The following is a 26,228-nucleotide window of genomic DNA, read 5'->3' as shown; positions in this document are numbered from 1 at the left end:
GGCATGATATCATGGATATCATGTCGTGGTAAACAATTTGTCCCATTTGGCGCAGGTTTGGGTATATGCTTCTCACTAACCACAGCTTCTCACAACAAGCATGATGGTTTTCGGTAGGGAACGTCCCGCCTTTGGGGACGAAACTATATCCATTGCCTCTTATTGCTTTCAAATTTTTTTCTCGTGTCAACATAGAACAACAGGAGTGTTGTGTGAATTTTTGTGATTTTCCGGGTTCGTTTGGACATTTTTATGCATTAACTGAGTTTTCAATGCATTTATCTGCATAATTCAAATTTGAAATACATGCACATGCTCGAGTGCATATAAATTGGTCAAAAAATCAAATCTGTGTCCTTGGATGCATGCTTAGGTCCCATGCAAGAAATGGAAATGAATTTCAAACACCGGAGCACCGTTGATTGCCAGCAAAACATTGAGATACTTTATTTTTAAATTCTAGTAAATCCAAAACTCGTCTGAAATTCATGAAACTTGGCATGCTATCATGGAATGGCACCCGACATGCTGTGGTATTTTTCGTATCCATTTTGAGAGAAGGCGCACTCGAATAATGACAGCCAAAAAAGGAATTTTCAAAAAATAGCTGCCACTTTAATATCTCAAACATTTGTATAATTCAAACCGTGTGCGTTTTGTTAATCGTTCACGTGACGCCACGTGTCTTGGTTTTAATGATTGTAGGAGGTGTCGTGCGGACAGCTGCTTGACCTTGACTGAAAGGGAGGCATCCGAGCGCAGTCCGGTGCGTAGGCTGACCGAGAGGCATGCAAGCTGTCCTCGAATACGCAGGCTCACCGGGAAGCATGCGAGCTGTATGCTGCACAGGCTCACTAGGACTTCCATGTCCGCATGCCTTCCTCTCTATCCACGCACCCCCCTCAGCGGCATGGGACGCCGCCGTCGGCAACGGTGTCTCGGAGGACGACAGCGACAGCGATGGCGCGGCACGCCGCCTCCGGAAATAGTTTTTTGCTTGGGTCTAATATTGTATCTCAATCATATGAATATAAATCCGCTGTATGACTGAATGAAAGATATGGTTTGGGCGAACTTGCATTTTTCTCTCTTAATGTACAGACTTATCAAATGATTTTCTTTTGAAAAAAACGTCAGTGTTTTTTAAATATAAAACACTCATCGCAAATGTTTTAGTTACAACACCCGTACGCAAACCGGGAGCTTCCCCAGGAAGCCAAGGGAAAATGTGCCGAGCAGGATTTTTGCAGCACTTGATCGTGAACGTTTTACATAGAACACCATATGCAAGTGAGAGCAGGATTTGTGCATCTCTTCAACGCAAACGGATCTTTTGGATGACCCATGTGCAACCACTTACAAACAATTTGGTAAGATTTGCATCTGTCACATTGGGTATGTTACCATTTGTCAAACTGGAAAGATTGACATTTGTTGATCTAGTAACATTGCCATTTGTCAACCTTGTAACACTGCGATTTGTCAAAATATGAAGCTAAAAATCACTAGCAGTATCTAATTTTTGCAACTAAAATTCAGTAATTAAGCATAGATTTCATTCATAGATTAAGCAGTCATTTTTAATTTATACAAATAGTTCAACTCGACAGCTGAACCGACCAAACTTTTCCCCAATTATTGCCAACCACGTACTGAAATAGCTAGTTCAACTATATATATTAGCTAATTTTAAGTACGTTGTACAGTTTCACCACATCTATAGTCAGATGAACTGAACAAAATAGCCCCTAAATACTACTACTACGGAGGGGCTTTGTACTACTTCCGGCTGCCTCTCCTCTGCCGAGCGCGCTCAGTAAGAGGCGGAGGAGGAGGAGCCTACCGACGATCTAGGCAGCCGCAATACGGTGCCTACCGTTGTTGCAGCTTCAGCGACGCACACCTCGAATGCCCTCTGCCGCTCCAGACGACCCCTCTCGAAGCGGTGGTTCTCCTCGTAGATCTCCTGATTCCTCGCCTCTGAGGCGGCGTGTGTCGCGGCCATGGCAGCGGTAAGGCTCTTTCTGTGCTCGATGAGGCGCTCCTCCTCCTCCCGCAGGAACTCGGTGAAGCGCGCAAGGTCGCTGACGCACATGCGGGCATCCACCTCTGCCTCCCGCCTTCGGGTGGCGGTGGCGGAGCGGGTGATGACCCCGACGGTCGACGGTGGGCTGGCGGCCACGGCGGCCGATGATGGGGTGGCCGCCATGACCACTACCTCCCGCCTTCGGGCCGCGGTGGCGAAGCGAGTGATGTCCACGATGGCCGGCAGTGGGGTGGCGGCCACGACGGCCACCTCCTGCCTTCGGGCCGCGGCGGTGATACGTCTCCAACGTATCTATAATTTATGATTGTTCATGCTATTATATTATCTGTTTTGGATGTTTATGGGCCTTATTATACACTTCTATATTATTTTTTGGACTAACCTATTAACTGAAAGCCCAGTGCAAATGGCTGTTTTTTTGCCTATTTCAGTGTTTCGCAGAAAAGGAATATCAAACGGAATCCAAACGGAATGAAACCTTCGCGAGGATCTTTTTTGGAACAAACGTGATCCAGGAGACTTAGAGTGGACGTCAAGGAAGCAGCGAGGCGGCCACGAGGTAGAGCGGCGCTGTAACGCCCTCGATGCGGCTATAGCTCCCACGTGTCGAGGCACGACTTAGAGACATAACCGCATTGAAAGCAATGTCGCAAGTTAGGCAATCTTCACAACATCCCATGTAATATAAATAATAAAGGGGAGATACATAGTTGGTTTACACTCGCCACGTCAATCAAAGTGCATAAATAGCATTACAACATTCAAACACTCATGGCCCGACTATGGCGCCAAAATAAAAGATAACCTAACATGCGACACGGTCTCGATCACCCCCAACTGGGCACCACTACTGATCATCAGGGAAAGACACGTAGTATCGTTGAGAGTCCTCGTCGAACTCCCACTTGAGCTCAAGCGCGTCACCTGGAGCGGAATCATCAGGCCCTGCATCTGGTTTGGAAGTAATCTGTGAGCCACAGGGACTCAGCAATCTCGCACCCTCGCGATCAAGACTATTTAAGCTTAATAGGTAAGGCAAGGAAAATTTGTGGAGCTGCAGCAAGCGACTAGCATATATGGTGGCTAAACTGTTCGTAAAAGAGAGTGAGAAGAGGAGGCAACGCGCGAACAAGTAACTAGAGGGTATCCTGCGACAAGCATTACTCCAACACCGTGTTCACTTCCCGGACTCCGTCGAGAAGAGACCATCACGGCAACTCACACTGTTGATTCATTTTAATTAAGTTAAGGTTCAAGTTATCTACAACCGGACATTACAAATTCCCATCTGCCCATAACCGCGGGCACGGCTTTCGAAAGTTCAAATCCCTGCAGGGGAGTCCCAACTTAGCCCATGACAAGCTCTCACGGTCAACGAAGGAATAGACCTCCTCCCGAGACGTTCCGATCAGACTCGGTATCTCGGTTCTACAAGACACTTCGACAGGTTAAAACAAATCCAGCAACACCGCCCAAATGTGCCGACAAATCCCGATAGGAGCTGCACATATCTCTTTCTCAGGGCACACTCAAATTGTCCTAGGTATGGGTAGGCCAGCCCAGAGTTGCCCCTGGTGGCCACCGGCAGCTGACAGGTGGACCAACACTCAGAGGAGCACTGGCCCGGGGGGGTTTAAAATAAGATGACCCTCGGGCTCCAGAAACCCAAGGGAAAAAGAGGCTAGGTGGAAAATGGTAAAAACCAAGGTTGGGCATTGCTGGAAAATCTTTAATCAAGGCGAACTATCAAGGGGTTCCCATTATAACCCAACCGCGTAAGGAACGCAAAATCCGGGAACATAACACTGATATGACGGAAACTAGGGCAGCAAGAGTGGAACAAAACACTAGGCGAGAGGCCGAGCCTTCCACCCTTTACCAAGTATATAGATGCATTAAGATAACAAGATAATATAATGATATCCCAACAAGTAAATAAATGTTCCAACAAGGAACGGCCTCCAAACTTCACCTGCAACTAGCAATGCTATAAGAGGGGCTGAGCAAAGCGGTAACATAGCGAATCAACGGTTTTCCAGGACATGGTGGGTTAGAGGCTGAACATGGCAATTTGGGAGGCATGATAAGAAAGTGGTAGGCATCGTAGCATAGGCATAGCAAAAGAGCGAGCATCTAGCAAAGCAAAGATAGTAGTGATTTCGAGGGTATGATCATCTTGCCTGCAAAGTTGTCAGAGTTGACTGGATCCTCGAAAGCAAACTCAACGGGCTCCTCGTTAGCGAACTCGTCTCCCGGCTCTACGCAAACAAGACAAACAAGCAACAAGAACACAATCAACCACGTGCAAAGCTCAAACAATATGATGCAAGGATGGTATGCTATGCGGGATGCGATGCGGGATGCATATGCAAGATGTGACAAGGAATGCATGAACCTAGCCTCAACTTGGAAATCCAAGTGTTCCACTGGAAAGATGAGATGAAATCACTCGAAAACGATATAAAGAACGCCGGAATCGGAGTTACGGTTTGGAAATGGCAAGCAATTCAAATATGGCCACGTTCTGCAATTTACAGCAAGTAGCCATCTAAATGCAACAAGATGAACATGCTACAGCACCCAAACATGGCATCAAAATACATGGCAGGAATCCATTCATGATGCTTAACAAAAGTCGAGCACTGAGCTACGACCAATTCATCCATTAACAGGTTCAAACAAGCATGGCAAAAATGCATTTGGTAGACAGATCTCACACTTAGTGAAATTAACACTTGTCTGGAATTTCAGATCAGATAGCACTCTTCGGAGCATGAAAACATTATGCTATAAGACCTGAACATGGTAAAGTAAAGCATGGCATGGAGCTACTCAAAGAGGTTAACAAAAGTCCCTTAGTGACCTTGAGCCAAAAGGGATCAGAAAATACATTTGCAAGCATGTGAACATGGCAAAAACATAATCAGTTTTCAGACTTAGTGAAAACTGGAACATGCTGAAACAGATATCAAGTAGGCATGTTTACAAGCTCGATGCACTCACTACAGAGCATTTCATGACAATCTAAGCATACACCTATCAAGAATACACAAAATTCAAGCTAGACATGGCAAGAACAACAACATAGCATGCACGGTTCAACTACAACATCATCGGCAAAAGCGCTAACAAGTAGACAATCTGTCCAGATTCACAAAATGACAAAAGTAGAGCTCGATTGACTCAATCTAGGGTGCTCCATAATTGCAAACAAAGACATGGATGGATAGAGCACTACAGGATTAACAAAACATCCTTAATAATCATCCTCAAAAGAGGCACGGATCACTAGAAAACAACATGAACATATGGCCATATGAGATAGACAGGTCAAGGACTTAGTGGAAATGCTAAGTCCCTGGAATCAGCATTAACAAATGCCTCATTTTGCAAGCTCGTGCTAGTCACCACACACATCACAAAAATACATGGGTTGCACCTCTGGAAAGATGGCAAAACCCTTAACAAAACATATGTAGAGCACAAGGTCATATCATGCACACAATAATCATGGCAAAAATGACAAATATCTAAATGGAGCAGCAGATCTGACAATTATCTCAAGTAGCACTCTTCCAACAGCATTTCGGGCATCAAGATGAACTCAAATGAAAATGATGCAATGAGATGAAATGATGTACTCTCTGAGATGAACATTTTGATATGCTATATGCCCAAAACGGAGCTACGGATGCGGAGTTATAGCATGATGAACAGGAGCAAATAATCTGCAAACTTAGGAGAAAAAAGGTCAACCCTAGGGTTTTGAATCCAGATCTGAGATCCGGGGCATGTTTCACGAGGATGGCCGGATCCTCTCGCCGGAGAAGAGGGGCGGTGGCCGGAGCTGTCGGGGAAGAAGAGGCCAGGGCGGCTCGCCGGACTTGGGGCAAGGCGGCGCGGTCTTGGAAGGTCGTCGAGGCGGCGGTGGGCGAAGGCGGCGGCGGCCGGCCGGATGCAAAGGTCTCCGGAGCGGCGAGGTCGACGGCAGGGCGCGCGGCGGAGGTGGCGGGGCCGGCGAGCGCGGTCGGGCGGCGCCTCGGGCGCGGGCGGCGGACGGCTTTGGGCCGCGGGGGCCGGATCTGGGCCCCACGGGCCTCGACGGCGGCGGGTCGGCGGGGAGCCACGTGGTGTGACAGGAGAGGGCGAGGGGACGGCGGCGGACGTGTCCGGACGGATTCGAACGTGTCCGGCCGGCGCGAGGTGGTTTTAGGGTTTTGGACGGGGGAGAGATCCGGATTTTCGGAGGAGGACCTATTTATAGGCATAGAGGGAGCTAGGAGAGTCCAAATGAGGTGCGGTTTTCGGCCACGCGATCGTGATCGAACGCTCTAGATGATGGAGAGGGTTTTGGTGGGTTTTGGGCCAAATTGGGGGGGTGTAGGGCTGCAACACACACGAGGCCTTTTCGGTCCCTCGGTTAATCGTTGGAGTATCAAACGAAGTCCAAATGATACGAAACTTGACAGGCGGTCTACCGATAGTAAACCAAGGCCGCTTGGCAAGTCTCGGTCCAATCCGGAAACGTTTAATCCCCACACACGAAAGAAAGGTAGAAAAGACCACCGGAGGAGAACGAAGCGCCGGAATGCAAAACGGACAACGGGGAAAATGCTCGGATGCATGAGATGAAAACGTATGCAAATGCAATGCACATGATGACATGATATGAGATGCATGAAAACGATAACAACACACGGAGACAAAAACCCGAACCCGAGAAAATAAATAACTTCAGGCCGGAAACGGCAAGGGTTGGAGTACATATTGGGTAAATCACATCCGGGGTGTTACAACACTCCACCACTATGAAAGGATCTCGTCCCGAGATCTAGGACTGAAAGAACGCCGGGTACTCAGAACGGAGGTGATCCTCGCGTTCCCAGGTAGCTTCACGGTTGGAATGGTGTGACCACTTGACTTTGAGGAATTTGATTGACTTGTTGCGAGTCTTGCGTTCAGTCTCTTCAAGAATAGAAACGGGGTGCTCACGATAGGAGAGATCTTCCTGGAGCTCAATGTCCTCGAAGTTGAAGGTGCGGTCAGGAGTCTTGAAGCACTTTCGGAGCTGAGAGACATGGAACACGTCATGAACATTTTCAAAGTTTGAAGGAAGCTCGAGTTGATAGGCGAGATCGCCTCTCTTGCTGACAATCTTGAAAGGTCCCACGTATCTGGGGGCAAGCTTCCCTTTGATACGGAAGCGACGAGTACCTTTCATAGGAGAGACGCGGAGGTAAACATGATCTCCGATCTCGAAAGCCAAATCACGGTGCTTACTGTCATAGTAGCTCTTCTGGCGGGATTGGGCTGCTTTGAGGTTATCTCGAATGACTTTGCACATTTCCTCTGCCTCTGTGATTAAGTCATTTCCGAGAAGCTGACGTTCACCGGTTTCAGACCAGTTGAGAGGGGTACGGCACTTCCTGCCATACAGAATTTCAAATGGGGCCTTGCCCGAACTTGCTTGAAAACTATTGTTGTAGGAGAATTCAGCATAAGGAAGACAATCCTCCCACTTCATGCCGAAGGAGATCACACAAGCCCTGAGCATATCTTCAAGAATCTGATTGAGACGCTCGACTTGGCCGCTAGTTTGAGGATGGAAAGTTGTGCTGAAGCGGATGTTGGTGCCCCTGGCCTTCTGAAAAGAATCCCAAAACTTGGAGGTAAAGATGCTGCCATGGTCTGAAGAGATCACTTGTGGGATACCGTGCAGAGAGACAATTCGAGAGGTATAGAGTTCCGCCAATTGAGCTGCAGTGATTGACTCTTTAATAGGCAGAAAGTGAGCCACTTTAGTGAGTTTGTCGATGACAACGAATATAGCATCATTGCCATGCTTGGACTTTGGAAACCCAGTCACGAAGTCCATTTGAATGTGGTCAAACTTCCATTCTGGAATGGCAAGAGGTTGGAGGAGACCAGCTGGCCTTTGGTGTTCTGCCTTCACTCTTCTGCAGACATCACATTCATTCACGAATTGAGCAATCTCGCGCTTCATTCGAGTCCACCAATAAGCTTGCTTGAGGTCCTGATACATCTTCGTGCTCCCAGGGTCGATGGAGAGGAGAGAATTGTGAGCCTCGTTCATGATCACTTTATGAAGGTCACCTTTGGGCACAACAATACGATCCTCGAAGAAGAGAGTATCCTTGTCATCAAGGCGGTAGCACTTGTACTTGGGTTGACTCTTGGCAATCCCAATCTTCACCTTTTTCACCATGGCATCAAGAAGCTGGGCTTGGCGAATCTGGTCTTCCAAGGTAGGAGAGACTTGAAGGTTGGCGAGGAAACCTTGAGGAATAACTTGCAGATTAAGTTTGCGGAAAGCTTCGCAAAGCTCGGGTTGATAAGGCTTGAGAATTAGACTATTGCAATAAGCCTTCCTGCTCAATGCGTCAGCAATTACATTGGCCTTGCCTGGAGTATACTCGATACTCGGATTATACTCTTGAATCATTTCGACCCATCGAGTTTGCCTGAGGTTGAGATTAGGCTGAGTGAAGATGTACTTGAGACTCTTGTGGTCAGTGAAAATGTCCACTTTTCTTCCCAATAAGAGATGTCTCCAAGTCAAAAGAGCATGCACGACTACCGCCAACTCAAGATCATGAGTGGGGTAGTTCTTCTCATTGGGCTTCAACTGGCAAGAGGTATAAGCCACAACTTTCTTCTCTTGCATCAACACTGCGCCAAGACCTTGGAGAGAGGCATCACAAAAGACCTCGTACGGTTTGGATTCATGAGGCGGAGTCAGAACTGGAGCAGTGATCAATTTCTCTTTCAAAGTGTTGAAAGCAATGTCACACTCCGGAGACCAAACATACTTGACGTGCTTCTGGAGAAGATTTGAGAGAGGCTTCGCGATCTTAGAAAAGTTTTCAATGAATCTTCGGCAGTAGCTTGCGAGACCGAGGAAGCTACGAAGTTGCTTCACGTTCTGAGGAGGTTCCCAATTCACAATTGCAGACACCTTCTCAGGATTCACCGCAATGCCCTTGGCAGAGATGATATGACCAATATAAAGAACCTCATCAAGCCAAAATTCGCACTTGGAGAACTTGGCGTAGAACTGGTGTTCCCTCAACTTATCGAGTACCAAACGCAAGTGCTTGGCATGATCCTCCTTGTTCTTAGAGAAAACCAGAATGTCGTCGAGATAGACCAAAACAAAGTCATTGGTGTAGGCGTTGAAGATGAAGTTCATCATGCGAGAGAAAGTCGGAGGAGCGTTGACGAGGCCAAAAGACATGACAGTGTATTCATATGAACCATAGCTTGTCCTGAAAGCCGTCTTGGGAATATCTTGCTCACGGATTCGAATCTGATGATAACCCATACGGAGATCAAGCTTGGAGAGTACTTGGGCACCTTTGAGTTGTTCGAACAGCTCGTTGATGTTGGGAAGTGGGTATTTGTTCTTGATGGTCTTCTTGTTCAATGGACGATAATCAACACAAAGTCGGTCCGTTCCATCCTTCTTCTTCACAAAAAGAACACCACAACCCCACGGAGAAGAACTAGGCCGGATGAGACCCATTCTCTCTTGAATATCGAGTTGCTTCTTCAACTCCTTCAACTCTTCAGGTCCGAGCTTGTAAGGACGCTTGCACACAGGTTCCGTGCCAGGCTCAAGATCGATGACGAATTCAACTGGCCGGTGCGGAGGCATTCCTGGAAGCTCTTCTGGAAAGACGTCTTGATATTCGCAAATGACTGGAATTTGCAAGATAGCATCCAGTTCACCCTTCTCATTGAGAGAAAACAGACGGATGGTATCATCACGAGCGGCAAAGACAATTACATCCTCAGACGAATGAGTTAATTGAATCTGCCTGGCTGCACAATCAAGATGCGCCTTGTGCTTAGAAAGCCAATCCATTCCGAGAATAAGATCAATATCCGAGTCCCCAAGAACATTTGGAGAGGACAAGAACTTATAGTCACCCAAAGTGATTGTAACATCCGGAACGCATACACGAGATGTCATTTGACGGGCCGGAGAGACAATAGCCAACGGTTTCGACAACACTTGAGTAACAAAATCATGCTTAGATGCAAAAGGTCTCGACATGAAACAATGCGATGCACCAGTGTCAAAAAGAACTCTTGCAGGAATATCGTTAACAGGAAGGTTACCCATGATGACATCTGACGAATCCTCTGCCTGAGCTGCGTTCATCAAGTTGACCTTGGCGTGCTTGGGGTTATGCTTGACCACAACTGTACTTGCCGATCTCACAGGAGGAGGAGGAGGAAGACGCCTCTGGTTGAAACACTTGTTGGCATAGTGACCCTTCTGTTGGCACTTGTTGCACGTGACCTCTGAAAGCGGACGGTGATACGGAGCACTCGATCTTGGAGCTTGAGACGAAGTCTTGTTCTGAAAGCCAGGGTTGGGTGGGTGGGAAGATCCATTGCCACCTTTGCTCTTCTGCTGATACGGCTGACGGAACGGATGAGGAGGAAGCCAATACTTCTGCTGCTTGGCCACTTGAGTAGAGGAAGAAGGAGTAGCATCTCTGACTCGCTTCATAGAAGCATCACACCTCAGTTGAGCGGCCTCTTGCTTAAGTGCCATGTTGTAGAACTCATTGTACCTCAAAGGCTCAAAGAGGACAAGAGCTAGCTGAATTTCCTCTCTGAGACCACCCCTGAACTGGTATATCATGCTCTTCTCATCAGGTACGTCCTGCTTAGCAAAGCGGGCGAGCTTCTGAAACAACTTGTTGTAGTCAAAGACAGACAAAGAGCCTTGCTTCAGGTTGCGGAATTCCTCACGCTTGCTTTCAACCACGCTCTAAGGGGTGTGATGAGCTCTGAAATCTTGACGGAATTCATCCCAGGTAATCGCACGTCCACCTCTGGAATCCTTGTATTGCTGGAACCACTCTGCGGCTTGGTCTTTGAGTTGGAAGGAAGCGAACTTGACGAAGTCCTCAGGCCTGACGTTACTGCACTCGAAATGCTTGCATAGATCCACGAGGCAATCGTCAGCATCAGTTGCCTCAACACAATTGCTGAAAGTCTTTGGCCCGTTAGCAAGGAACTGGTTGAGTGTAGCAAAGTGATTCTGATTGTTGCCTTGGTTCCCTTGGTTGCCTTGATTGCGCTCTTGAAGAATTTGCATGATCAACTGTGTGTTTGCAATTGTTGCAGCCATCACAGCTTGCCATGCCTCCGGAGGAGGTGGAGGTGGTGGCGGATCTTGATTCTGATTCTGATTGGTGCTCTTAGCGGGAGCCATCCTGAAGAGGTTGACCACCGTTAGCACATTGACAGATAAAATGAAGCTGAATCCAACGGAATGAAAATTGCAACATAAAGTCTTCACATCCGAACAAAATGAACGAATGCATTCCTCTTGAAATGGTCACATATCCATAAATTGAGAAGCCAATTAGAATTAAGGTAGAGAAATAAATCAACAAGGTACGGATCAAGAACAAATAGTCGGTAAGAAATCCCAATCTCAAATCAAATATCCATGGAAGAAGAACTAGAGCTACCAGAATTCCCACCTATGAAACTCCCGAACCTTTCCAGTTATGCAATCAGGTGTTGGGGATACAGGGGAAGCATAATATCTCACCCAAATCTAGCAAATCCTACATCCAGCTGTATCCATCCTTCAACACATAACCAAGAAAAACTTCGGAAACCATCTACCTGAACCTTCGAAAAGCATCCGTTATACAAGTTATGGTGATACTCCCGAACTCCCGCCCCAGTACTGGGTGGCGTCGAGGTTATCTCACCAACGAACTACATAAAAGAGATTTTCGATGTCGGCATACTAAACTCAGGTATTCCAGAACTGCAACGATAAAATTATGACGACAACACCTCAGAGCTCAACTCCCCGGGACACTTCCACAAAACCCCTGATAGGAGGCACCAAGACAATGTTCTCGTCACAAAACCATCGGAACGATTCCAAGATACCCGTGTGATCCTAAAAAAAATTAGTGAAATTTGAGAAGAGAAGAGTCAAAACTCTACGTCAGGATGCCTTACCAGAGCGATGAGGAGACTGGGAAGTAAAAAGAATTCCTAAACTCTCCGATATATAATTCCTAAATGACTCAAAACAATTTTCTAGACACAACTCAGCTGCTAAAAACGATCAAGCAATGGGGCTCCTAAGGTCGGGGAAGGCTCTGATTACCAAATTGTAACGCCCTCGATGCAGCTATAGCTCCCACGTGTCGAGGCACGACTCAGAGACATAACCGCATTGAAAGCAATGTCGCAAGTTAGGCAATCTTCACAACATCCCATGTAATATAAATAATAAAGGGGAGATACATAGTTGGCTAACACTCGCCACGTCAATCAAAGTGCATAAATAGCATTACAACATTCAAACACTCATGGCCCGACTACGGCGCCAAAATAAAAGATACCCCAACATGCGACAGGGTCCCGATCACCCCCAACTGGGCACCACTACTGATCATCAGGGAAAGACACGTAGTATCATTGAGAGTCCTCGTCGAACTCCCACTTGAGCTCAAGCGTGTCACCTGGAGTAGAATCATCAGGCCCTGCATCTGGTTTGGAAGTAATCTTTGAGCCACAGGGACTCAGCAATCTCGCACCCTCGCGATCAAGACTATTTAAGCTTAATAGGTAAGGAAAGGAAAATATGTGGAGCTGCAGCAAGCGACTAGCATATATGGTGGCTAAACTGTCCATAAAAGAGAGCGAGAAGAGGAGGCAACGCGTGAACGAGTAACTAGAGGGTATCCTGCGACAAGCATTACTCCAACACCGTGTTCACTTCCCGGACTCCGTCGAGAAGAGACCATCACTATAACTCACATTGTTGATTCATTTTAATTAAGTTAAGGTTCAAGTTATCTACAACCGGACATTACAAATTCCCATCTGCCCATAACCGCGGGCACGTCTTTCGAAAGTTCAAATCCCTGCAGGGGAGTCCCAACTTAGCCCATGACAAGCTCTCGCGGTCAACTAAGGAATAAACCTCCTCCCGAGACGTTCCGATCAGACTCGGTATCTCGGTTCTACAAGACACTTCGACAGGTTAAAACAAATCCAGCAACACCGCCCGAATGTGCCGACAAATCCCGATAGGAGCTGCACATATCTCTTTCTCAGGGCACACTCAGATTGTCCTAGGTATGGGTAGGCCAGCCCAGAGTTGCCCCTGGTGGCCACCGGCAGCTGACAGGTGGACCAACACTCAGAGGAGCACTGGCCCGGGGGGGTTTAAAATAAGATGACCCTCGGGCTCCAGAAACCCAAGGGAAAAAGAGGCTAGGTGGAAAATGGTAAAAACCAAGGTTGGGCATTGCTGGAAAAGCTTTAATCAAGGCGAACTATCAAGGGGTTCCCATTATAACCCAACCGCGTAAGGAACGCAAAATCCGGGAACATAACACCGATATGACGGAAACTTGGGCGGCAAGAGTGGAACAAAACACTAGGCGAGAGGCCGAGCCTTCCACCCTTTACCAAGTATATAGATGCATTAATATAACAAGATAATATAATGATATCCCAACAAGTAAATAAATGTTCCAACAAGGAACGGCCTCCAAACTTCACCTGCAACTAGCAACGCTATAAGAGGGGCTGAGCAAAGCGGTAACATAGCCAATCAACGGTTTGCTAGGACATGGTGGGTTAGAGGCTGAACATGGCAATTTGGGAGGCATGATAAGCAAGTGGTAGGCATCGTAGCATAGGCATAGCAAAAGAGCGAGCATCTAGCAAAGCAAAGGTAGTAGTGATTTCGAGGGTATGATCATCTTGCCTGCAAAGTTGTCAGAGTTGACTAGATCCTCGAAAGCAAACTCAACGGGCTCCTCATTAGCGAACTTGTCTCCTGGCTCTACCCAAACAAGACAAACAAGCAATAAGGACACAATCAACCATGTGCAAAGCTCAAACAATATGATGCAAGGATGGTATGCTATGCGGGATGCGATGCGGGATGCATATGCAAGATGTGACAAGGAATGCATGAACCTGGAATCAACTTGGAGATCCAAGTATTCCAATGGAAAGATGAGATGAAATCACTCGAAAATGATATAAAGAACGCCGGAATTGGAGTTACGGTTTGGAAATGGCAAGCAATTCAAATATGGCCACGTTCTGCGATTTACAGCAAGTAGGCATCTAAATGCAACAAGATGAACATGCTACAGCACCCAAACATGGCATCAAAATACATGGAAGAAATCCATTCATGATGCTTAACAAAAGTCTAGCTTTGAGCTACGGCCAATTCATCCATTAACAGGTTCAAACAAGCATGGCAAAAATGCATTTGGCAGACAGATCTAAGACTTAGTGAAATTAACACTTGTCTGGAATTTCAGATCAGATAGCACTCTTCGGAGCATGAAAACAATATTCTACAGGACCTGAAAATGGTAAAGTAAAGCATGGCATGGAGCTACTCAAAGAGCTTAACAAAAGTCCCTTAGTGACCTTGAGCCAAAAGGGATCAGAAAATATATTTGCAAGCATGTGAACATGGCAAAAACATAATCAGTTTTCAGACTTAGTGAAAACTGGAACATGCTGAAACATATATCAAGTAGGCATGTTTACGAGCTTGATGCACTCACTACAGAGCATGTCATGACAATCTAAGCATACACCTATCAATAATACACAAAATGCAAGCTAGACATGGCAAGAACAACAACATAGCATGCACGGTTCAACTACAACATCATCGACAAAATCGCTAACAAGTAGACAATCTGCCCAGATTCACGAAATGACAAAAGTAGAGCTTGATTGACTCAAGCTAGGGTGCTCCATAATGGCAAACATAGACATGGATGGATAGAGCACTACAAGATTAACAAAACATCCTTACTGATCATCCTCAAAAGAGGCACGGATCACTAGAAAACAACATGAACATATGGCCATATGAGATAGACAGGTCAAGGACTTAGTGGAAATGCTAAGTCCCTGGAATCAGCATTAACAAATGCCTCATTTTGCAAGCTCGTGCTAGTCACCACACACATCACAAAAATACATGGGTTGCACCTCTGGAAAGATGGCAAAACCCTTAACAAAACATATGTAGAGCACAAGGGCATATCATGCACACAATAATCATGGCAAAAATGACAAATATCTAAATGGAGCAGCAGATCTGACAATTATCTCAAGTAGCACTCTTCCAACAACATTTCGGGCTTCAAGATGAACTCAAATGAAAATGATGCAATGAGATGAAATGATGTACTCTCTGAGATGAACATTTTGATATGCTATATGCCCAAAACGGAGCTACGGATGCGGAGTTATAGCACGATGAACAGGAGCAAATAATCTGCAAACTTAGGAGAAAAAAGGTCAATCCTAGGGTTTTGAATCCAGATCTGAGATCCGGGGCACGTTTCACGAGGATGGTCGGATCCTCTCGCCGGAGAAGAGGGGCGGTGGCCGGAGCTGTCGGGGAAGAAGAGGCCGGGGCGGCTCGCCGGACATGGGGCACAGCGGCGCGGTCTTGGACGGTCGTCGAGGCGGCGGTGGGCGAAGGCGGCGGCGGCCGGCCGGATGCGAAGGTCGCTGGAGCGGCGAGGTCGGCGGCAGGGCGCGCGGCGGAGGCGGCGGGGCCGGCGAGCGCTGTCGGGCGGCGCCTCGGGCGTGGGCGGGGACGGCTTCGGGGCGCGGGGGCCGGATCTGGGCCCCACGGGCCTCGACGGCGGCGGGTTGGCGGGGAGCCACGTGGCGCGACGGGAGAGGGCGAGGGGACGGCGGCGGACGTGTCCGGCTGGATTCGGACGTGTCCGGCCGGCGCGAGGTGGTTTTAGGGTTTTGGACGGCGGAGAGATCCGGATTTTCGGAGGAGGACCTATTTATAGGCATAGAGGGAGCTAGGAGAGTCCAAATGAGGTGTGGTTTTCGGCCACGCGATCGTGATCGAACGCTCTAGATGATGGAGAGGGTTTTGGTGGGTTTTGGGCCAAAATGGAGGGGTGTTGGGCTGCAACACACATGAGGCCTTTTCGGTCCCTCGGTTAACCGTTGGAGTATCAAACGAAGTCCAAATGATACGAAACTTGACAGGCGGTCTACCGGTAGTAAACCAAGGCCGCTTGGCAAGTCTCGGTCCAATCCGGAAACTTTTAATCCCCACACACGAAATAAAGGTAGAAAAGACCATCGGAGGAGAACGAAGCGCCGGAATGCAAAACGGACAACGGGGAAAATGCTCGGATGCATGATATGAACACGTATGCAAATGCAATGCACATGATGACATGATATGAGATGCATGACAACGATAACAACACACGGAGACAAAAACCCGAACCCGAGAAAATAAATAACTTATGGCCGGAAACGGCAAGGGTTGGAGTACATATTGGGTAAATCACATCCGGGGTGTTACAGGCGCCCCCCCACCCTCGTGGGCCCCTCGCAGCTCCAACGACCTACTTCATTCACTGATATATACTCTTATACCCTGAAAACATCCAGGAGAGCCATGAAACCACTTTTCCACCGCCGCAACCTTCTGTACCCGTGAGATCCCATCTGGGGACCTTTTTCGGTGATCTGCTGGAGCGGGAATCGATCACGGAGGGCTTTTACATCAACACCATAGCCTCTCCTATGATGTGTGAGTAGTTTACCACAGACCTTTGGGTCCATAGTTATTAGCTAGATGGCTTCTTCTCTCTCTTTAGATCTCAATACAAAGTTCTCCTCAATGTTCTTGGAGATATTTCGATGTAATTCTTTTTGCAGTATGTTTTCCGAGATCCGATGAATTGTGGGTTTATTATTAAGATTATCTATGAACAATATTTGATTCTTCTCTGAATTCTTATATGCATGATTTGATATCTTTGCAAGTCTCTTCGAATTATCAATTTGGTTTGGCCTACTGGATTGATCTTTCTTGCAATGGGAGAGGTGCTTAGCTTTGGGTTCAATCTTGTGGTGCTCAATCCCAGTGACAGAAAGGGAACCGACACGTATTGTATTGTTGCCATTGAGGATAAAAAGATGGGTTTTATATCATATTGGTTGAGTTTATCCCTCTTCATCATGTCATCTTGCCTAATGCGTTACTCTGTTCTTATGAACTTAATACTCTAGATGCATGCTGGATAGCGGTCGATGTGTGGAGTAATAGTAGTAGATGCAAAATCGTTTCGGTCTACTTGACACGGCCGTGATGCCTATGTTCATGATCATGCCTAGATATTCTCATAACTATGTGCTTTTCTAGCAATTGCTCGGTAGTAATTTGTTCACCCATCGTAATATATGCTATCTTGAGAGATGCCACTAGTGAAACCTATGGTCCCCGGGTCTACATTACATCATATAAGTTTCCGATCTACAATTCTAGTTTACTATTTATTTTGCAATCTTTACTTTTCAATCCATACAACAAAAATACAAAAAATATTTATCTTATTATCTTTATTAGATCTCACTTTCGTAAGTGACTGTGAAGGGATTGACAACCCCTTTATCGCGTTGGTCGCGAGGTTCTTGTTTGTTTGTGCCGGTACTAGGTTACTTGCATATAGTCTCCTACTAGATTGATACCTTGGTTCTCAAAAACTGAGGGAAATACTGAAGCGGCTTTGCTGCATCACCCTTTCCTGTTCAAGGAAAAACCAACGCATGCTCAAGAGGTAGCAAGAAGGATTTCTGGCGCCGTTGCTGGGGAGATCTACGCCAAGTGAAGACATACCAGGTATCCATCACAAACTCTTATCCCTAGCATTACATTATTTGCCATTTGCCTCTCATTTTCCTCTCCCCCACTTCACCTTTTCCCTATTATTCGCCCCCTTCTTTCGTTTGATCTTTTGTTTGCTTGTGTTACCATGTACCTTCTTTTTGCTTGCATCTTTGCTTGCTAAATTTTTACGGATCCTCGTCCACTTTCTAATCTCTTTAAGAGATCCAATTATGATGAACCTATTGCTAGTGAGTTGAGTGCACTAGATTATCTTTATGAGGTTTTGCTTCAAATTCGTGAATCTGAAAAGTGTGATGAATTACTTTATGAAGTGATTCACGATAGATCTTTGAATAAAAAGCATGATTGCAGTGTTTTTATTATAAATTCTATTGTTGTAAATTGTGCTAATATTATGCAAAACCCTAAGCTTGGGGATGCTAATTTTGGTATGTCTACTACTTGTTGCAATGATCATGATTGGGGTGATTCTTCTTATGATCTTGAAAATTTATTTGAGCCCCATGATGAATATGAGATTGATATTACTGTTTGCAATATTATTGAAAGTGGGTTTGGAAGAGTGTCAACTTTAGATCCCACATATTTGGATAATGTTCAATCTTATGATTTTTTTATAAAAGTGGGTCTCGAGAGGTCATGACTTTAGTTAATGTTAATCCCACTATTTTGGAAGAGTGTCAACTTTGCATGCATGTGGATCGTGTTGAAAATATTTCATGTGATAGCTATTTTATTGAATTGGCTTATGATCCCACATGTAATTATTATGAGGAAAATATGATTGTAGAAATTTTCATGTTACTAAATTACCTCTCATCATGTTGAGATTGCTATCGTTTCTTTCCGCTTCCTTGCATATGCTAGTTTTTGCTTGCTATGATACTTTGTTTGCCTATAAGATGCATATGCATAGGAAGTATGTTAGACTTAGATGTGTTTGTCACGTGTTTCATGATGCTCTCTTTGTGCTTCAATTCTTGTCTTTCATGTGAGCATCATTGAAATCTCTTTGCCTAGCTAGGGATGTTAAATGATAGCGCTTGTTGGGAGCCAACCCAATTTTATTTTTGTATATTGCTTTTTGTTCCTGTTTTTTAATAAATAAATCATCTATATTCTGTTAAGATTGTGTTTTTTATATTTTAATTAGTGTTTGTGCCAAGTAAAGCCTTTAGGATCTTCTTGCATGATGCTTATTTGATCTTGCTGAAAAAAACAGAAAGTATGCGCTCATGAGAATAATTTTCATTTTTAACCAAAGAGCTATAAAATACTGATTCCAACTGCAGTAGATCAACATACAAATTATTTAGGATGTCCTAATTTCTCAGGATTTTTGGTGTTACAGAAGTATTCGAAACCTACAGATTACTATAGACTGTTCTGTTTTTGACATATTCTGTTTTTCGTGTGTTGTTTGCTTATTTTGATGAATCAATGGCTAGTATCGGGGGTATGAACCATAGATAAGCTGGAATACAGTAGGTTTAACACCAATATAAATAAAGAATAAGTTTATTACAGTACCTTAAAGTGGTGGTTTGTTTTCTTATACTAACGGAGCTCATGAGATTTTCTGTTGAGTTTTGTGTTGTGAAGTTTTCAAGTTTTTGGGTAAAGATTTGATGGATTTCGGAACAAGGAGTGGCAAGAGCCTAAGCTTGGGGATTCCCAAGGCACCCAAGGTAAAATTCAAGGACAACCAAAAGCCTAAGGTTGGGTATGCCCCGGAAGGCATCCCCTCTCCCGTCTTCATCTATCGGTAACCTTACTTGAGGCTATATTTTTATTCACCACATGATATGTATTTTGCTTGGAGCGTCTTGTATGATTTGAGTCTTTGCTTTTCAGTTTACCACAATCATCCTTGCTGTACACACCCTTTGGGAGAGACACACATGAATTGGAATTTATTAGAATACTCTATGTGCTTCACTTATATCTTTCGAGCTAGATAATTTTGCTCTAGTGCTTCACTTATATCTTTTTAGAGCACGGTGGTGGTCTTATTTTATAGAAATTATTAACCTCTCATGCTTCACTTATATTATTTTGAGAGTATTTTAGAACAACATGGAAATTTGCTTTGGTTATGAAATTATTCCTAATATGATAGACATCTGGGATGGGTATAATAAAAACTTTCATATAGAGTGCATTAAATGTTATGAGAAGTTTGATTCTTGATAGTTGTTTTGAGATATAAAGGTGGTAATATTAGAGCTGTGCTAGTTGAGTAATTATGGAATTGAGAAATACTTGTGTTGAAGTTAGCGAGTCCCGTAGCATGCATGTATGGTAAACGTTGTGTGAAAAATTTGAAGCATGGGGTGTTCTTTGATTGCTTTCCTTATGAGTGGCGGTCGGGGTTGAGCGATGGTCTTTTCCTACCAATTTATCTCCTTAGGAGCATGCGTGTAGTGCTTGGTTTTGATGACTTGTAGATTTTTGCAATAAGTATATGAGTTCTTTATGACTAATGTTGAGTCCATGGATTATACGCACTCTCACCCTTCCATCATTGCTAGCCTCTTCGGTACCATGCATTGCCCTTTCTCACCTCGAGAGTTGGTGCAAACTTCGCCGGTGCATCGAAACCCCATGATATGATACGCTCTATCACACATAAACCTCCTTATATCTTCCTCAAAACAGCCACCATACCTACCTATTATGGTATTTTCATAGCCATTCCGACATATATTGCCATGCAACTTTCCGCCGTTCCATTTATTATGACATGCTCCATCATTGTCATATTGCCTTGCATGATCATGTAGTTGAAATAGTACTTGTGGCAAAGTCACCTTCATAATTCTTTCATACATGTCACTCTTGATTCATTGCATATCCTGATACACCACCGGAGGCATTCACATAGAGTCATATTTTGTTCTAAGTATCGAGTTGTAATTCTTGAGTTGTAAAGTAAATAAAAGTGTGTGATTTTCATTATTAGAGCATTGTCCCATGTGAGGAATGTTCTTAAAAAAGAGAAAGAAAAAAAGAGAAAGGCCATAAAAAAGAGAGGCCCAAAAAATGAGAGAAAAAGAGAGAAGGGGCAATGTTACTATCATTTTTCCACACGTGTGCTTCAAAGTAGCACCATGATCTTCATGATAGAGAGTCTTTTATGTTGTCACTTTCATATACTAGTGGGAATTTTTCATTATAGAACTTGGCTTGTATACTCCAACAATGGGCTTCCTCAAATGCCCTAGGTCTTCGTGAGCAAGCAAGTTGGATGCACACCCACTTAGTTACTTTTGTTGAGATTTCATATATTCATAGCTCTAGTGCATCCGTTTCATGGCAATCCCTACTCCTTGGATTGACATCAATTGATGGGCATCTCCATAGCCCATTGATTAGCCACGTCAATGTGAGACTTTCTCCCTTTTTGTCTTCCCACACAACCTCCATCATCATATTCTATTCCACCCATAGTGCTATATCCATGGCTCGCGCTCATATATTGCGTGAAAGTTGAAAGAGTTTGAAAAAACTAAAGTATGAAACAATTGCATGGCTTTTCATCGGGGTTGTGCATGATTGGAGCATTTTGTGTGATGAAAATGAAGCATGGCCAAACTATATGATTTTGTAGGGATGAACTTTCTTTGGCTATGTTATTTTGATAAAACATGATTGCTTGGTTAGCATTGCTTGAAGTATTAATATCTTTATGTCCATATTAAAATTCTGTCTAGAATCTTTTGAATCTAAACATTCATGCTGCAATAAAGAGAAATACATTGAAAAATATGTTAGGTAGCATTCCACCTCAAAAATTCTGTTTTTATAATTTACCTACTCGAGGACGAGCAGGAATTAAGCTTGGGATGCTTGATACGTCTCCAATGTATCTATAATTTTTTATTGTTCCATGCTATTATATTATCTGTATTGGATGTTTATGGGATTTATTATACACTTTTATATTATTTTTGGGACTAACCAATTAACCGAAAGCCCGGTGCAAATTGTTGTTTTTTGCCTATTTCAGTGTTTCACAGAAAAGGAATATCAAACAGAATGAAACCTTCGCGAGGATCTTTTTTGAACAAACGTGATCTAGGAGACTTGAAGTGGGCGTCAAGGAAGCAACTAGGCGGACATGAGGTAGGGCGGCGCGCCCCCCACCCTTGTGGGGCCCTCGTGGCACCACCGACCTACTTCTTTCGCCTATATATACTCTTATACCCTGAAAACATCTAGGAGAGTCAAGAAACCACTTTTCCGCCGCCGCAACCTTCTGTACCCGTGAGATCCCATCTGGGACCTTTTCCGGCGTTCTGCCGGAGGGGGAATCGATCACGGAGGGCGTCTACATCAATACCATAGCCTCTCCGATGATGTGTGAGTAGTTTACCATAGACCTTCGGGTCCATAGTTATTAGCTAGATGGCTTGTTCTCTCTCTTTGGATCTCAATACAAAGTTCTCCTCGATGTTCTTAGAGATCTATTCGATGTAATTCTTTTTGTGGTGTGTTTTCCGAGATCCGATGAATTGTGGGTTTATGATTAAGATTATCTATGAACAATATTTGATTCTTCTCTGAATTCTATATGCATGATTTGATATCTTTGCAAGTCTCTTCAAATTATCAGTTTGGTTTGGCCTACTAAATTGATCTTTCTTGCAATGGGAGAAGTGTTTAGCTTTTGGGTTCAATATTGTGGTGCTCGATCCCAGTGATAGAAAGGGAACCGACACGTATTGTATTGTTGCCATCGAGGATAAAAAGAAGGGGTTTATATCATACTGCTTGAGTTTATCCCTCTACATCATGTCATCTTGCCTAATGCGTTACTCTGTTCTTATGAACTTAATACTCTAGATGCATGCTGGATAGCCGTCGATGTGTGGAGTAACAGTAGTAGATGCAGAATTGTTTCGGTCTACTTGACACGGACGTGATGCCTATGTTCATGATCATGATCATGCCTAGATATTCTCATAACTATGCGCTTTTCTATCAATTGCTCGACAGTAAATTGTTCACCCACCATAATATATGTTATCTCGAGAGAAGCCACTAGTGAAACCTATGGCCCCCGGGTCTACTTTACATCATATAAGTTTCCAATCTACAATTCTAGGTTACTATTTATTTTGCAATCTTTACTCTTCAATCTATACAACAAAAATACCAAAAATATTTATCTTACTATCTCTATCAGATCTCACTATCGTAAGTGACCGTGAAGGGATTGACAACCCCTTTATCGCTTTGGTTGCGAGGTTTTTGTTTGTGCATGTAGTAGGTGACTTGCGTGTAGGCTCCTACTGGTTTGATACCTTGGTTCTCAAAAAATAAGGGAAATACTTACGCTGCTTTGTTGCATCACCCTTTCCTCTTTAAGGGAAAACCAACGCATGTTCAAGAGGTAGCAGGCGGCGTAGCGGGCAATGGCCCTGGCTTTTGACGGTGGTGTGGCGGCAACGACAGCCGGCAATAGCTGCCGATGGGCACCAGCGACGGAGCATGTGTTGGGTGTTCCACGCACACCCAACAGGGATGCCACATGGACTACACTACGTCGAGGACTGTGCCACCGTCACGGTGTAGGCTCCCAGCTGGAGCTGTCCTCTAATGACGGCGGAGTGGCTGAGCAACAACGACGGACCGGTGGCACTGGTGATTGTGGGAGAAGAGGACGAGATAAGCTACAGGGAGGGAGGGGAAAATGTGACGCAGGACTCGCCGACCGTGAGGGTTTTTATAGCGGGCCGGTAAGCATTGGGATTTTGGGGGATTTCACTGAGTCGGGCGGGAAGCTTGCGCGGGAACCTGCGAGGTTGCGCGGGAACGGGCTCACTGACGATTCATTGGCGCCACCATTTGACCAAAAGAATGCCCCGCGCGCTGCGCAAGCTTGCGCTGTAAGCCGTTTGCGGCAACGGGGTGACAAGATGTGCGAGAGGAGGATGAAAGGCCACGTATACATACGGTTAATAAAAAAGCATTTGCGATTTAATTACCTACTATACCCCCGTCCTGGTTTATAAGTATGATTTTTTCCCTAATCTCTCCCTAATAATAAAGCACGGATTGACTCCATGGGTTCAATAAAACAGAGAAGCTCTTTCGCGTGTCCTCTGTTTTCTTTGTTTATGCAGACGCTCACTGTCACACCGGCAGTGTTGCAGGCCGCCGTGGCGAACGGGGTGGACGGGTGGCGGAGCAGGGGCCCTGGCCAGCGGGGAGCAGGAGGCGCAGCGTATGCCGGCGCCGCACGGTGACTGCGAGCCCGTGGCGCACCTGTCGCCCACCAGTGGGACCCCGAGGCCGTGCCGGCGACGACAGACGAGGTGCCGGAGCAGGAGCCCTGACGAGCGGGGAGCAGGAGGCGCAATGCATCCCGGCACCGTACGGCGACTACGAGCCCACGGCGCACCTATCCCCCACCAGCGCGGACTCTCAGGCCATCACGACCAGTGCGGACTCCCATGCCATCACGACGGAGAGAATCAGGATGAGGAGGATGCCGCTGCAGTGAGCCATCCCGGCGGCGACGGCGGCCATCGTACGCTCGCTCGCTTGCTGTCCACGGCTGCCAGTCCCCTCAGGCCTCTTCCGCCTTATCCTTCCCAATCTTCGGTGTGCTTCTCTGTTGTGATTTGGATTGAAAATTGCAGTCCGGGTCCTTCTCCAACTCCAAGCAATTCAGTGCCCAACCCTGATTTGTGTTGCCTCCTATAAGAAGGAAAGGAACTCGGCCGGAATCTCCATCAATCAAGCTCCATCAAAGCCCGTCGAAATTGCAATTTTCGACGGAACGTCCAATGTTGCTGTCGAGTTCGTTGGAGGAACAAGAACGTCCGTCCAGCCAACCAATGTTGCCTGCAGCCGTCGAAAGCTTTCCAAATATACCTCTATTGCCGTACTATTGCTTGGCTATCACATCATACAAGTCTTCCTTCTTCCGTTGGATCTCATGCATGAGGTGTTCATGAGCATGGTTGGAGGTGTGATGAGCGGTCTGAGCTTGGATGCTGAGAGTTGACAAACCCCTGTACTCGCTGGAGCAGGGCCGAGTCTGCCTTGCTGTGTGTGTCTCATCATGGAGGCTGATGATCCAGTTCTTTCAGTCTGTCACCAAGGGTAGAAATTAGAGTGAGGCCAAATCTTGACATGTTTCAGTCATCCAATATATGTTTAAAACTGACAGTTATATAGAAGTCAAAAATTAGACCCACAGAACAAGTGCATCTCCTACTGACTAACCTTTGTAAAGCATATAATAGAAGAGAAAACAAGAGATGTGAAGCATTTGTATCCTTTATCATATTGCAAATAGCTGAACAATAACTACATGTTCAGTATCGGAGCTATTTAGCTACCACAAGTTCAGTTGTAAGATACTTTTGGCTATATATCCTATTAGGACTGACCTTATAATCTTATATATGCTGTGGATCGATGATTTTGGATTGTGTTATTTAAAGATTATTTAAATAACTTTGGTCAGTTGGTGGACTTTGCATATGGATTCATCAACTGTACGCTTTTGGTTCAGTTTAGCACTGCTCTTAATCATCCTGTTTCAAATCTTGCCATGTTGCAGTCGTCCACATACTCTGCAATGCATCATCATGCTCTATTGGCCATCGTCTTCCAATTCTTGGTAATAGTGGTACCGCGTCAATGTAGTAATTAAAACCTCCCCGCATCTCATATTTTACTTTGCTATTGTAGTTGGTTGCATCCTAATTAGCAAACCGGAATTGAACCTACAACACTAATTGCACCCTGTCTCTCATGCTTCTGAATTTCTGATATTGCTAAACCTTGCTACTATGCATCCTTAAAGAAGAGGAGATATACAGAGAGCATGCCAAGTTTGGTCTGGAGCGGCATTTCTGTTGCTTCTCCTCTCTGAAGCTCATGTATGTTGTTGCTGAAAATTCAGTATGATCTCTAACAATTATGCTTCGGGAATCAGGATAATTGCGTATTAGTTTTCAGAATGTTGTCAGCCCACCATGTATGATGTTCCCCTCAATGTGCTAGGTCTGTCGGCTGTAGATTCTAGATTTGTGGGAAAAGGCCATGTTATGTTGGCAACAAAGGATATCAGTGACATACACATGATGGAGAATGCCATGTTATTTTCTCTAGCTCATTCGGTACTATTATGTACCAGCAAAAGCTAATCTAGCATGCAAGTTTCTAAAGAATGTATTTTTTAAATCTTAATTATAGGTGATCAGCGCATATATATGTTGTATAAAGGACCAAATACAAGTCCAGAATGATAGCAAAGTATATTTTGAGAGTCCTTTTGTTACCTCGCTATTAAGACGGGATGGTAACCTTGGAATACAAGAAGATAGTAAGTTTATGACAGATTTTGTCAAAATATATATGAAGCATGACATGGTAATATCCATATCCATAATTTTCATGATCTAGGTTTCATACTTTTTTATTTTTTATTTT

The sequence above is a fragment of the Triticum urartu genome, chromosome 3 (genome assembly GCF_003073215.2).
Source record: "Triticum urartu cultivar G1812 chromosome 3, Tu2.1, whole genome shotgun sequence".
Taxonomy (NCBI): Eukaryota; Viridiplantae; Streptophyta; class Magnoliopsida; order Poales; family Poaceae; genus Triticum; species Triticum urartu.
Note: the sequence above shows the minus strand (reverse complement) of the source record.